Below are 14,796 nucleotides of genomic sequence, written 5' to 3'. Positions count from 1 at the left end.
TAAGGTCACAAATATAAACCTACAGTAGATATATAATGTTTACTTTTAGTAGTTTAATTCACTTTACAAAGTAGCTGAACTCTGTAGTTTTTACTCGAGTTTCTCCGAAATTTCAGCTGTAAACTGGGCGTGCTGTTTTTGTATTTACAACAGGGGGTACGTAGGGTTAACTCAAAATGAACTATAAAGCCCATGTTCATAGCAAGAAAGCGTCGAGTCGCCAAATGTGGAAAACTTTTACTAATTAAAAACTAAATCTGCTAATTGAAATATATTTATACTGAACACAAGTATTTCCAGTCCAAGCTACATTTGGAGACTGATTTTAATTTGTATAGAAAATACAGTAGTGTACAAAAATCTTAAGCTAGCCCCTTTTAGCCCCGTTTTTTTATTTATTGGTTTTAAGCGGCCAGACTTTCTTGTAAGTCTTTAAAAAGGTATGAGCAGTAGCTCTTCATCAGCTTTTCTATAGGTCTTTTTTTTTTTTAAAGGTTGTTAAGGCACTTAACACTGATCTACGAGTCATTCAACGATAAAAATGGCACATAACTCTAGGGATGAGCCAGTGATGTGTCTACACATAACAGAAAACTTAGCAAAGCAAAGAACCAATTTTGACTTACCTACCTACTGTTCTCCAAAGTCTCATCACATCAGTCTAAATGCAGGAAAAATAATACCTTTGGAATTTGTTCCATCCTGACACAGAATGGAACAAAAGGCAGCCAACGTCCAAAGAAGAGCTTTGAATGTCCTTCAAGAAGCCTGGACAACTATTCCTGAAGACTGCTTGAAGAAATTCAGAGAAAGTTTGCCTGAGAGACCTCAGGTTGTGTTGAAGAATAAAGGTGGTCCTGCCGAATGTTGACTTCCATACTCTTCGGAATAATACAAACTCTTGTTTTGCTTTGTATAATGTATTTGTAACAATGTAGTTTATTGTAATGTATTTAATAATGTATATTTATATGTTTATGCATACTTTAATAAATCACTGGCCTTGTTTTCTATTTTCCTAACGATACGTAAAGAATAAAGGAAATAAGTGTCTCAAGACTTTTGCACAAAGACTGGCACCTGTAAAAGCTGCTACACCTGTAGAGGTTTTGCTACCTTTGGACAAAGCCACACTAGGCTTTCCCTCCTTTTACCAACAGTTAGCTGTAAAGTTGCCTGTTTCTGCTCACTCACAGCAGATTCTGGGTTCTGAGGTGAAAGCGCCATCATTTAACGTATCTCACGTTCATTCAGACATTTTTTCATAATAATCAATTATGATTATTACAATACTGTCTGTTATGTACTCTATACATGCAAAATCTGGTCCCGGTCATATAAAAAATATTTCTAAGATCTCTTCCTATCCCTCTGTCACTCACTCTGTGGTTTCTGCGCTGCTCTGTGTCTGCTACATGACTCTGAGCTCTGGCGCTTCTGTCACTTCCAGCTGCTCTCTCTATCAGCTGTCATCACGTCTGCAAGACCATCACTGCCAATTAATTCTCCGCATCCCTACACTACTTTTCAAGAGCAGCAGCTCCATGTTGTTGTGCGTACTATTCCTGGGAGCTACATCAGTGGTGTTCAAGGCTCTGACGTCGTCTCAGAGGCAGCTGTTTTTATTCTTATGTCCTCCTTGCACCCACTCTCAGGGCCTGGCAGAGTGCTGAGTAATAGCTTAATGCTGAGGAATTTTTAATGTTCTTCCTTCTTATAAATGATTTAACTACAGTTACTACCTCCTACTATCCTCTTCCAAAATAAATTCTCTCTTTGTCATGTATTTGGGCAAAAGCTCTTCTTTAGGTTCAAGCATGCCAGACTTCTAGAGATTCTGAGGAAAACAAAATAACTAACAGGCATCACATTTGAGGTGTGTTCAGGGCTTGGTTGTGCTGTGGTCAAAGAGTGAGATTAGGAGGAGGGGCAATGAACCCTGGGGTCCTGTGTTGGCCCAGTAATGGCCCAATTTTATCATCCTACGACTTCCTGTAGCCTCCTCTCCTGGGAAGGCCTGTTGGAGTTCTGCTGGAAGCTCCTGATAAAAAAGCCTGGCTAATGTTCACATGCTGCTGGGAACAAGAGGGCGAGAGAGGCAGAAAAAGAGACATAGAGAGAGAGAATGTAGAAACAGCAAGCGTGATTAATTTCGACTGTCACAAAAGCAGAAATAACCTAACATACCTCTGCCGAGTCCTCTAATGATGTAATAAAATGTTGTGTGGGGTCACGACGACACAAACCATGAGAACACTCACTCACAGACATGTGTCACATGTCAGTAGTTGTAAGACAGTGGAAAGCAGACCAGAGTGTACGAGTGCATAGATGATGGGAGGGAAGATTGTTATTTTGGTGTTTTTGGCCCCAGATGAGAGTAAATCCAGTCAGAGGATAGGCATGCTTGACGCCAGGCATGAAAAACCATGGGAGCAGGGACCAGGAAGAAGAGAGAGATCCCAGGGCACCACGCTGACTTCCTGTGTTGTGAAACAAAGAAACTCAATAAGAGATTTAGACACGGGTAGGAAGTGCGGGAAAAGGCGAAGTAAGATATAATGAGATGAAGAACACTTCAGTTTTAATCAAGCTGAAAAAACTGAAAACTTGCAGTAAAGATCACAGTAAAGAGGAAGGAAGGGGAACGAGATGAACTGATAAGCGCTCAACAGGACTCACACAGCTTTGTGTGCTTGTGGACTCTATAAGTGACCTTACACTGACACAGTGTCATGCATTAATAAATCTTCAGGCAGATTTTCAGTTTGTGAAAGTCTGTGTGACATTTTCGCACATGTCCGAAGAATATCAGCATTTTTTAAAGATCAGCTGCAGTTATGCAATCTATTTCTCTGTTTATAGCTACACAGTACCTCAGAAATATCATTGACAAAAAACTCTGCGTAGTTGTTCATAAATAAGACCACAGTTACCTGTTTCCGTCCACTTGAAGCAGATCCTGCCATTAATAAATTAGATGAAATCAGTACACTCAGTCAGAGAACTTTCAGCACACATGCAAACTGTCATTGGAGTTGGCCAATTATTTTTTATGATATACTTTTCTCAATCAAAAGAGGCGTTTTACCAAAACCTGATAGAGTCAGGTAATGAAAATCTGACTGGTTATATGTTATTGGCCCATATTAACACAATACCACCATTGATCACAGTTTTTAGTTTTCTAGACAGGTAATTCCTGGAATTGTTGACACTCCCAGTCATCCTGAACTACCAGCCTAGTATTTACTTTAATGTGTTTGGTTTGGTTTCCCAAAAATTCTCTAAATATCAATACAGCGTTTGATAGATGCAGTAATATGAGTTTTGTATTCATGTGAAGCTGAGTTTATATTTGTTGGCATTGTACCTTGTCCTGTTGGACTTTTCAACTTTACGTTTTACTGTAAGTCCATTGATAGGACCGCTTGATTAACTGACTCATGCTGCGTTTGAAGAATAGTTTGTTTCCCGTGTAAGGGTTGGTGACCTATGAGTTACCGTTTCAGATATCCGTTGCACTGTCAGTGCTAGGTAATTTGCCAAATAAGGTAGATATCTGTTAAATCTTACTTTCTGTCTGGTCCAATCTTAAGTGAAGACCAATTATCTACTGGAATTATATTTGTTGACATTTCTCTTTTCTCTCTTCCTCCTTACCTGATGAGGTGCATGTGTTGAAAGTAGAAATGAAATGCTTCCTGTCCCTGTGTGCGCATATGTGCAGGGTGAGCAGCATGCACCAATGAAAACAGATGAAATGGAGGAGTTGGGGTAAAAGTGGGTTTTAAAGCAGCCTGCAGATTAGATAACCTGTAGACTGCAGGTAAAAGCAGCACGAGAGAGAGAGAATTGTATCAGATATGGGGGGGGGGGGGGGGGGGGGGTAGTGATTTAGCCTCACTTTGTGGCAAGCCTGAACTAATTCTATGATGATGATGAAAAAGGTATGTCTTTATAAAAGGACACTTTGGCTCTTCAGCTGGTTTTTTTTGGGTTTTTTTTAGCAAGTTCTTATTGTCAGACTTGTATTTACACTTAATAGACCTAATACATCTTGAGCTTGAAAATAAAACTCTTGAGTAATTTTTACTATAAATGGTATTAGTGGTGAAAAGCTGCAGGTTCCATTAATAACTGCATTATAACAGCTATCAAATGCTAAAATAGAAGAGGAGAGATATCAATTTAGTTTTGATGAAAACCCTGGAGAGAAAAAGAGTGATGGGAAAACACCGTATACTGTAGTACTGGGACAACTGGAGCAGGGGCTAAAATGAAAGGGAAGTTTGAATCTGTTTTGTCATGCCAAATAATGTTTTATTTCTCTGGAGATAAAAGCCTTTCATGATGTCCAGCATGAAAAAAAGCCATCTCTCTACAGTGCTGTCTGGGTGGAGCTGATGCACAATGTTGAATGAATTCCATTAGGCCTTAAATTACCTTTAATAATAAAACAACAGGCAATTACCGGGGCACCATTAACATGGAACTGAGGTGTTTGCTCGTGCGTGTGGCGTGGGCCAAACATATGGTTCGGCTCATGACTGGTCCAGCGTTATAAAGCTAACATTGTCATGACTGATGTATGGTGGCGTAGTAGTGGGCTCTGAAAGATCCATTTGTCTTCTCAATTAAAGCTGAGAGGGGGAAGAGAGGAACGGGATATGGGGCCAGGGAGGTTAGGGGGCTACCCCCTGTGCGGTCCACACTTAAGAACATGTGGTGGGGCTGACTCTGTGTATTTGTGTGTTTGTAAGACAGAAAGAGGGAGAGAGTGAACAAGTGTGTATCCGTCAGTTGGATGCAGGCCAGATGAAGCCTGGGAGTTGTTTTGGCAGCCCTTTTCACCTAAATGCCCCTACTCTCCCACTTCACTCTCTTCTCCCATATCTTTTTCTTGCTATGTCCCCCACCCCTCTCCATTTTGCCATGTAGTCAGGAATCTCTTCCCTGGGGCAGAGACCACTTTAATGTGGGAAGCCTGGCAAAGGCAATCAGAGACCCAGACTTTTCTACGCCACACACACACACACATGCACACACACACTTGCACTTAAACATAGACATACACCCAGAGTAGTCTCTTATCTGACTTGACGACATGGCATGCATGTTCTCTATTTCCTTCTATGATCTAGCACTGTCTCACCATCAAGCACTACAACCTAGATAAGACCAAATTAGGGAAAAGGGGGAAGAGGAGAGCTATTATTACAAGGCTTAAAACTTCACAAATCAGTTTTTTATCCATTAGGGTACAGTTTTCATCAACTAGTTAAATAATTATACTATCTACAAAGACATTCTTTGATGCTTGTCAGCTTATCTGGCACATGCATAGTGTTTTTCGTGTTATTTTATCTGACAAATTAGCTTAAGTAGAGCACAATTTAGGTCAAACTGTTTTCTCCTTGTGTGTATCAATTAGGGGAACTGATGAATTAGTAGCTGTGGATTTCTGTCTGAGCTGGGAAACTAAATGTTGACGAAATTCAGACTGTGTGAAACCCAACCATCACAAATTCAAATGTCACTTTGTGACAGCCACTAATATTAGTGCCTTACTTTGGCCACCAAAGTGCAAAAAGTTCAGTAAATGCAATGGTTTTACCGTAAGACACATCTGAGATTAATAATTAATGCTGGAACAAAGAATCAGATTACTTCATATGACGAGGTTGACTATTGCTGCAAGGCATAAGAAAATGTACACCAAAACTGAAATTCTCTGTGTTTGCCATCCAGGGCCTGAAGTGGTCTGCACTAAACAACCACTGAGACTAAACAACTTTTTGTAATGTCTCATTCGTTATGTGAAGTATAGCCTTTCATTAGCATCATGGCACAAAAAAGAATAAAGGGTCTTGCACTTTTGTCTTTGTCTCAAAGAGTAGACTGTAGACACATAGAATAAAGGGCGCAAACGGTTTTCTGTGAACTTTCTGTGAGTTTTAAGACACCAGTGGTGCACGTGCAGCGGTGATCATTTTAGCATGAACAAGCAGGAATGCTGCATAGTTAAAATGCTGTTTTCAAAAAGCGTTCATTTAAGAACCACTGTACTTTTTACTAGTTCACACAGTCACGTACTGGCTATTTAAATGCGATAACTGATTATTTTAAGTTAATCAAATGTAAAAACTTAATCTGCAATTCTTAATTCGTCTAATCAAATAAATATAACAGAGTGGGAGGCAAAAGCACTGAATTATATGTGACTAATGATCTATCTATTTAAATAAGTTAAAATATGAATAGTGAATTTAAAGCGCATGTAAATCAGAACTGTACTTGTCCAGATGTAATGAATTTACTTCCCACAGCTGGAGTAAACACACTCCGCTTTCCTAACATGTGATATGCAAACAACTTCAGTGCAATAGTAAAAGAAACAGAAAAAAACACACTAATCCAAACTCCGACTTTCTCCTTTTTCATCGCAGACAACAAAAATCACACGTATTCCACTGGTGACTGTATTCCCAGCTGCGGCTTGCAGTGCTAATGCTATGGAAAAAATCAAAATAAAGGCAGTATTGTTCTGAAACTTTTTATCCTATCCAACAGATCCTAATTGGCCCTTCTCATTATCCTGCCTCGGTGGTACACTGTTGGTGGTATGCAGTGAAATAGAATAGCACTTCTAAGGAGCACAGGGGAAGTGCACTATGCTCAGTGTGTGATGCTTTTTAATTCAAGGTCTCATCCAATTCCCCGTTGCTCCTTGTGCCGGAACATCTGGAGCAGGCGTTAGCCCTCTGTCCGTGCGTCTAATAATTGCTGGCAGCACAGCAAAACAGATCTCACTGGCTGCTTATGAGGCTATAGTATGACACCAGGTATGGTGATCATTTCCGAGGTTTAATACAATCCTGCTATGGCAGCACACATCACTTTCACTCACCTTATTTCAACTTGTGCACTCTTCAGCCAGCTGAATATGTTGCGGATTTTTTTAAAAAAGAAGAAAAAATCTACTTTTCTATCACAGAGTAAGTTGACACTTGACACAGCACCAACAGGAACACGGTGTGGATTGAAGTTGCTTTAGAGCTAACCTCTTCTAATGAGATGCTGGCCGCATTTCTCTTTGTATTTATTGTGAAAATGTATAATAACTTAAGCGAGCAGTTTAAGGCGGAAATGTTTCGAGCGTGGTCTTCTCATGTGAAACTAAATCCTCTGCTGCATTATGGAAATTTGAGGCTCGCAGCGAGTGCTAAGCAAACTGAGGCCACTCTAATAGTGTGGTGCACTCTAATGAAATCAGCAACCCTAGGCCTCAGGAATGAGGTCCATGCACCACTTTTCATTCCCTACATCCTCACCCAAGCCGGCTTTTCAATTGGGCATCCCACTGCTAGTTTTAAGGAGACAAGGCTGCGTGTCTCATCTGGCTAAAAGGATGGTAGGCTATCTCGCAATCTGCAGCACTTTAGTGTTTCAGAGGCACTGTGTTCCCTGCCAGGGTCAGATTGAGAACAGAGAGGGAAGAGATGTATAATGCACTGAATCATAGGCTACTGTAGTTGTGTACCAAACACAAAGACCTTTCTGGAGACAATGCCAAGAGTCGTAATTTTAACTTTATATGGATGGTCTGATGAGAAACAGGACAGAAAGTCCGAAAAAAAGGTTTGCCTTTGGTTATATGGTCGTCTCTGTCTTTCCTTCTGTCTCACCACAGAGTGTGACAACACTCTCTAAATACAGACTATCGTGTCTAAATGAAACCCGCTGCCCTTGCCTTCTTTGCACTATAATTTAATAATCTAATATTTATATTAAGTCCTGGTATTAGTTTATGGAAAATTGTCACATGCAGTTTAAGCCGAAATCAGTTAGCCAGCCAATTTCAAAAGGTGTGATTACAAGCATTGAAGCTACCATGGGTAGCAGTTCTTCCTCTTTTTAACTCCTTTACTAAAACCATGTATTTTAGATTGGTGGGTGAATGATGTATCAAGGTTTGAGTGACTTAATTGAGGAGACAGACCCTTTTAAGGAGGTGAATTGGCAATGTAAGAGACACCCGCACAGCCCCACAGACGGAGGAACCCTTAGGAAGTTCTGGGTTAATTAGATTTGTCCTACAACGCAGCTCAGCCCTTTTCACTTTAAATATTTATGGATCACACATCAGGAAAACAGACATTCGAGACCTTTCTGAAAGCCGGCTAACTCCTCATACTGAACTGTTCCCCCAACCGCCTGCACACTCACACACACACACACACACACACACACTCTCTCTCACACACACAAGAGGCAGGAACGCACAACACAAACAGAGGACTGGAACTGAGGTACAGAAACACTCGCCCACATAAGCACGAGTCCACTCTCTGCTCAAAATAAATTTAAATTTAATGGCTGTGATTCACTGTTTATCTTTTTCTCAAGGGTTCCTGCATGTGAGGAAAACTAGGGGATATTTTGGTTTATGTTGAAGTGATGTCCACCGCACATGAAGCCAGAATATTTTAATGCCATTTCAATACCCCATAATTTCTAATTAGAAAATTGTATTGGGTATAATGTTTGCATCTATATGTTCCCGAGTGCGCAAGGAATTTGGGACCATTGACAAGTAAGGCCTGAAATAGTTGTGTTTTCACTGTACTAGGACATATGATGTGTCAGCTGCTGTTTGTGCAGAAGCTCTGGGGCAAAGTCAGTTGCATATATGCATGTGTGTATTTGGCATCATTCATGTGTCTGTGAATGACGGGGCCTGTGTGACAAGAACTCCCCGTGGACTGCTCTGCTCCGTGATGGGTCACAGAAGACCCTCCATTCTCTGTGACCCCATTCGACACTTCAGCGATACTCTGGTTACTGTTTCTCCAGACTTGTGCTGCAACCCTTGCCAACACACTGACACAAACACACACATGCACACATACCCTTAAATAGCTGTGTTAGACCCTTGGTTGTTTCTCTGTACAAGGAAAGACACTGAGACACAGAGAAGTCACACTAGAGAGTAGACATGGGGAGGGGAGAGATATAAAATAGATCAAAAGAAAAAAGGAGGGAGACAAAGAGAAGAACAGAGAGAAAATCTGAAAATTAAAGAGGCTTCCCTGAGGGGAAGAAAGGGAGCGCGACAGAGATGTCTTGAAGGCAGCCAGACGCCTGTTTGCAGCCTGAGAACAGGCCTGTCCAACTATCTTTCTTTGTCCTTTAAAGCTCTACAAGGCCTGGGAGACGTTTTATAGTAGCAGATCCTCTTGGCTTTTAGTCCATCCCTGGATTCCATGGGATTGTATTCCATTACTGTTTCTATATATAGACGAGGGGGGTGGGAACTAACAAAATTAACAAATTCAAGCAGTGAGAAAGTTAATAAGAAAAATGTTTTCCCCCCTTAATATTAAAAATCTGAATTTAAACAGTTCCAGAAAATTTCCTACGTAAAATTCCTTCACATGGTAGCAAGCATTCACAAGCATTCTCCTGACACTGAACTTGGAAGTTGTCTAAGTGCTTGACCCTTTGATAATGTGACACAACAGTTCTTTTGTGCCATCATACGATCTGTTGTTAACTGGAGTGTTATGCTGCTATTTGATCCAGAGAATGAATGTTGTTTCTGTCCCGGGAAGGGCGGCGGGGGGGCATACTGCTTTTCACTGAGCCGGCTGTGTCTGCTCAGGACCACACAGCCATGCAGCCTGGGACCCTGGGACCCCAAATCATTAGATATAAGAGGTCTGTGAGACACTTCATGCTCCACCCCACCCCTTGGCAGGACTGTTTTAGCCCAATCATGTGCTTCCAGCTGACAGACTGATGCAACAATTATGAGCATTTAGCACAGCAGATATGAGAAGATATGTGAAAGGGCAACAGGCAAACCAAAACGTCTGAATGATGAATAGGTCACACCATGTCTGTGTATGAGAAGTCAGAGATTTTAAGATCTTTTCAAGAAGCGCTTTATGATTCTAATTTCTATGTAGAGCTCCCAAGTTGATTTTTCTCAGCTATCAACTTTTCAGTCACTGTGATGTTTTGTGCACACCACCAGCATAAAAGAATGCAATAAATGTGAGTTCATGTTTTCTGAGTAATTGGAACGCAAATTACAAAACAGCTTCACTTAACTGACGTTTTCAGGTAAAAGCACACTGACCCTCAAAGCATGTTAACGCCATCTAGAGGGTGCTATTAGCAATCCATACACACTACTAAGCCACACACTCAGACTCATGTCCAGCATTGAAACAATGAAGGGTTTTTTCATAATATAAATAATTACTCTAAGAAAAAGCAATACTGTAACCCAAGGAGCTTCTTATATTACAAAGGAAAAAAATACACTACTGTTTATCCTTAAAGAAATTTTAGACAGTCATCATCATCGGCGTGGAAACACAAGTGTAAATTGAGCGCAGGTCATAATTCTAAGTCTGCCAAAGCTGCAGAGTAAATGCAACAAGTGCAATCTTAAAATCTCAGATTTGATCATTTTTAAATCTGGGAAACATTTAAAATGTTGTTGCTAGATACGATAAAAGAAAGACGAAAGAAAGAAGAAAAAGCAACTGTTCTGTGATCACTGACAATGACTGTGGCAATAAATAGATTTAATTAAAACAGCTGGGATGCATCTTCATTATATAGTTTTATTTGTTATGTTGTTGCAAAATTATGGATTTTTTTCTATAGTTTTAATAACAAAGAAAATGCATCATGCCAGGCAGGGACCTGTCTGATACTTTATTCATTTCTTAGGCAGAGGGGTGCAGAACACAACCATTTTTCATCCCCAGGATAAGTGCTACAAATTCTAATGTTTCATGCACGATATCCTGGTTATAACCCGTGCAGCGTGTTGTTGGCACAACGCATTTTAGATAGCAACAACAGAAAAAAAAACAAGCCACCGTGTTGAAAGTAGCAAAAGTTGTATGGTATTTCACCTCTGAAAGCTAAACACAGAGTGCGCTTTGAGCCCAGACAAACCAAAACTCCAAGTATGGATTTTGCCATTGAGAAGAATGCCATGTTTAAAATAAACTGCTTATATTTTGCAAACCACTGCTCTATAAATACTCCACACAATGAACTACTCTTAGCCTCTGAATGATAAAACTGTTTTGCTACGTTCTTTATATAAAATGGGCTAATAATTTTTTTTAACAATAAACACAATAAAATAAATTATTATTATTATTATTATTATTATTATTATTATTATTATTATTATTATTATTATTATTATTATTAATTTGATTTTTAGAATGTTTCAGAATTTGGACGAAAAATTCAAACATTTGGTGCAAAATGGTTTTTAAATAATTATTTATGGATTTTTTTTCAGAGGACATCCTTTGCACACATAAGGTTGGAGCTAAGATGGGAAATGCAGTGAAGCATTTTAGGACCATATGCCCACCTTTTAAAAAACTGAATGAGTCACCTCTCTCTCAAGCCTTCCTGTGCCGTGGCTCTACTCCCTCTCCTAGGTTTCCTCACCAGTTGGTCCTCCTTTTTCCTAAGAGGAACCTGGGGACAGGCTTTAAGATGTTTGGGGAGGGGGGGGGGGGGGCATAAGGGAAGTGGCCTACGTGAGAGTCTCATTAAGGACCAATATAGCGGGTTTAGGCCTTCATCTGTCTAGGGAAACAATAGAAGATTCAGAGCTAAAGTCTTTTAACTTTTAATCTGACAGTGTCTGAAGTAAATGAGCCTGAAAACAGGTCGTATTCATACTTTACACTCCCCATTTAGGCCAAGACATCTGCATGTCTTATATTGTATTCATTTATTTTTAATCTACCATAATAAACATAATAAATAAAGAAGAAGAATTGTAAATTATCCAAATTACCCATAAAATAAATATTAAAATTTAAAAAGTATTATTTTTTGACTAATTTCCTAAAGGGAATATCTATTCCAAGAGTTTCATTTATTGCTAGTTTTAGCTAGTGAATTTTACCGTGACTGTCATCAATATTTTATATCTTATGGCTTTGGAAGAGGTCTTGTATGTATGTATATGTGTGAGAACTTCGGCTCAACCCGTGTACAGGTCATGACCTCATTGTGTTCCCTGGTAGGGACCCAGACACTCTTGTGGCAGGCCAGGAAGGACAGAGTCTGTGTTATTCTTCCCTGCTACCTGTCAACCATATTTCACTGCTCCGTGACCTTCACCAGCTCCCTACTCAGCAGGCAAGTGTCCAGCTCCCCCTGAAACTCTCTGCCTGGGCTCCTCAGTGCCATGGATCCCCAAAACTCCTGTCAACAGATATAACCTCGCCATCATATATCTGCCCTACAGCACCATTTTCCATCTTTAGGGACACTGCTTCCAATTCTTTTCCTCAAAAACAGTCCTGACCTCAAGTCACAAAAGTTTCTCAACCCCTGATTCTTCCTGTCCAGACACTGACCCATACCAATGTCCTTGTCCAGCTGACCCACTGCAGCTTCAAACTTCCAACTTAGCTCACAGCTTTGTTAAGAAGTCCTTCCTTTTGCTCTTGAGGAACTTGTTGTTGGCTAGTACAACAATGCTTCCTAGGTCGTTTTAGCAATTCTGTTGGTTGCACCTCATTAATGTGCACAATGCAAAATCCACCCTTATATTACAATTATCATAATATATTAGCAGCAATATAGGTGTTCTCAACTATCCTTTCTTACAGCTAAAAAAAAAGATAGTGGTGTTGTGGCCATCCTGTGATCGGGATTTATCAAGCCTTGGAGGGCTGTGTGCAAGAACCAAGAATTTAGCTTGTTCCATTATGAGATAAAGGCCAGATGAGGAGGGAACACAGCCCAAGCTACCTGTCATTCGTTATCATAAATGTGGTATTAAATGTGGAGATAAGCGATGAAAGAAGAAGGAGGCGCGGTGCTGAGGATTACTGATGCACGGGTGGGAGTGTGTTGTAAGCAGACAGATGGTGCAGTCCAGCTCTGCTCTGCCTGATCCCCCTGACAGCTGCACTAGATCCTCGATGGAGGTGAGCTTGGAGTCGTTGCTGAACTCAGAGTACATCATGTCTTTCCACTGGAAATGCTGACCTTGTGTTTCAGTGTGTGTGTGTGTGTGTTTCTGCGCATCTATTCTCATGGTAAAGTGATGCGGGGTAGGCGGCATGACTGGTGGCAGTGGGGAGTAATTGTGATTGAGAGCATTACTTCTCACTCCACCCTATGTCACGGTGATATACCCCCCCACCACCACCAAAAAAAGCACGCACACACACAGACACACACACATTCATAGGCTCTCCCATGGGTCATTCTGACACTGTCCAGATAAAGAATGAGACTGATGGTTATGTGGACTTGTGGAAAGAGAGAAAAAGGATGTGTGTATGTGTGTAAGTGTTTGTGTGGTATATATTTATTTTTGTTTAGCCTTTGCGTGTTAACATGTTTGCCAAACTTCTAAATTGTGTGTGAAGGCGAGATTTGTGAAGTATGATAAGCTTTTTTTCCCCCGTGTTTCGGATTTCAGCAGAAATTTGAAGGAATCGTTAATCATGTGCATGCTTGATTTAAAGCAGTACCTTGTGTTTTCTCTGCAAAATGTCTGTTTTCTCTTCATCTAATATTCCAGAGAAATTAATCATGAAGTTATAGTGGGATTTAGTGAGATTAAGATATCTCCAGATGCAGTTATTTTTCCCACATAAAGTAAAAGCAGTGTATCAAAGTGTCATCATTTGTGCTGTAAAGATCAAGACAACAAAATGTATTTTTATATTTTGATAAGCAACTCAACTGTGACTTTTGGTTAATCACCATGATGTGATTTCCCAGCTAATCTATGTGTGGTTTTTCCCCAGAAGAGGCTGCATGCCTCCGACATGGAGGCGGACACACTCTTCAAACTGCACTTTGAGATTTGGCAGTAGAACAGCAGTGTACTTACGAGTCCCTTCCTGTTTGTGTTTACTTACTGTTACAGCACTGCTATATCGAAAGATTGCACTGTGTGAAACCTGTGGGTCTTTCGGTAATAGTGAGGCTATTGACGGTGTCATCCAGGTTCACACAAGGTCCTAGGCCAACCATGTGCCAGTCTGTTGTTCCTCGGTGCTCTATGTTGCTCCGCCCTGACCTGCCGTATGCTTTTGCCCACAGGGGAACCCTGCCGATGGGGCGTGTGCTTGCGTGCGTAGGCCCCTGAGCCCCGGCCCCTGTGTGGTCTGCCTGTATGTGTATGTGTGTGGTCTTCCCGGCCCCCTGCTCATCTGTCCGAGGCCTGCTAACGGCCTGCCCAATGACCACGGCTGTTTACTTTACTTCTGTCTGCACCAACTGAACTCTGATCGCCCGCTTCCTCCAGCTGGGGCAAATCAGGCCCCAGCTCCAGCTCTCAGCAGCCCATGGAGAGGCCCCAGAATGTGGGACAAGATGGGACATTGGGTCCTGGTGGATTAAGACACCTTCAGATCCACCCACGTATCCCAACTCTGCTTTCCTATCCACTCTTGTTCCCAACTTCTCGGTGACTGGTAGCCATACTCAGGCATATGGTTGCTGCAAGGCAAAGCTGCCTGTAATTATGCTGTCAGAGGCCTGTCCTCATTGGCCAGGATAATTGGTCTCTCTGTAACCGTCAGTATCAGGAACATTTCAGTCTCTCTCATCAGTGGAAACAGACAGACTGGCAACTCACCCAGATGCAGACATTCAGATGTTGGAGGTAACCATTGTTTTTTTTCGAAAATATGAGCCTGCAGATGTTGGCATTATTGAGGGTAGATGTTCTGACAACAAGAGGAGAGACAAATTTTCTAGTTTTTCAGTATGTATGTA

The sequence above is a fragment of the Aulonocara stuartgranti genome, assembly GCF_965226115.1.
Source record: "Aulonocara stuartgranti genome assembly, chromosome: 1".
In the NCBI taxonomy this organism is placed as follows: domain Eukaryota; kingdom Metazoa; phylum Chordata; class Actinopteri; order Cichliformes; family Cichlidae; genus Aulonocara; species Aulonocara stuartgranti.
Note: the sequence above shows the minus strand (reverse complement) of the source record.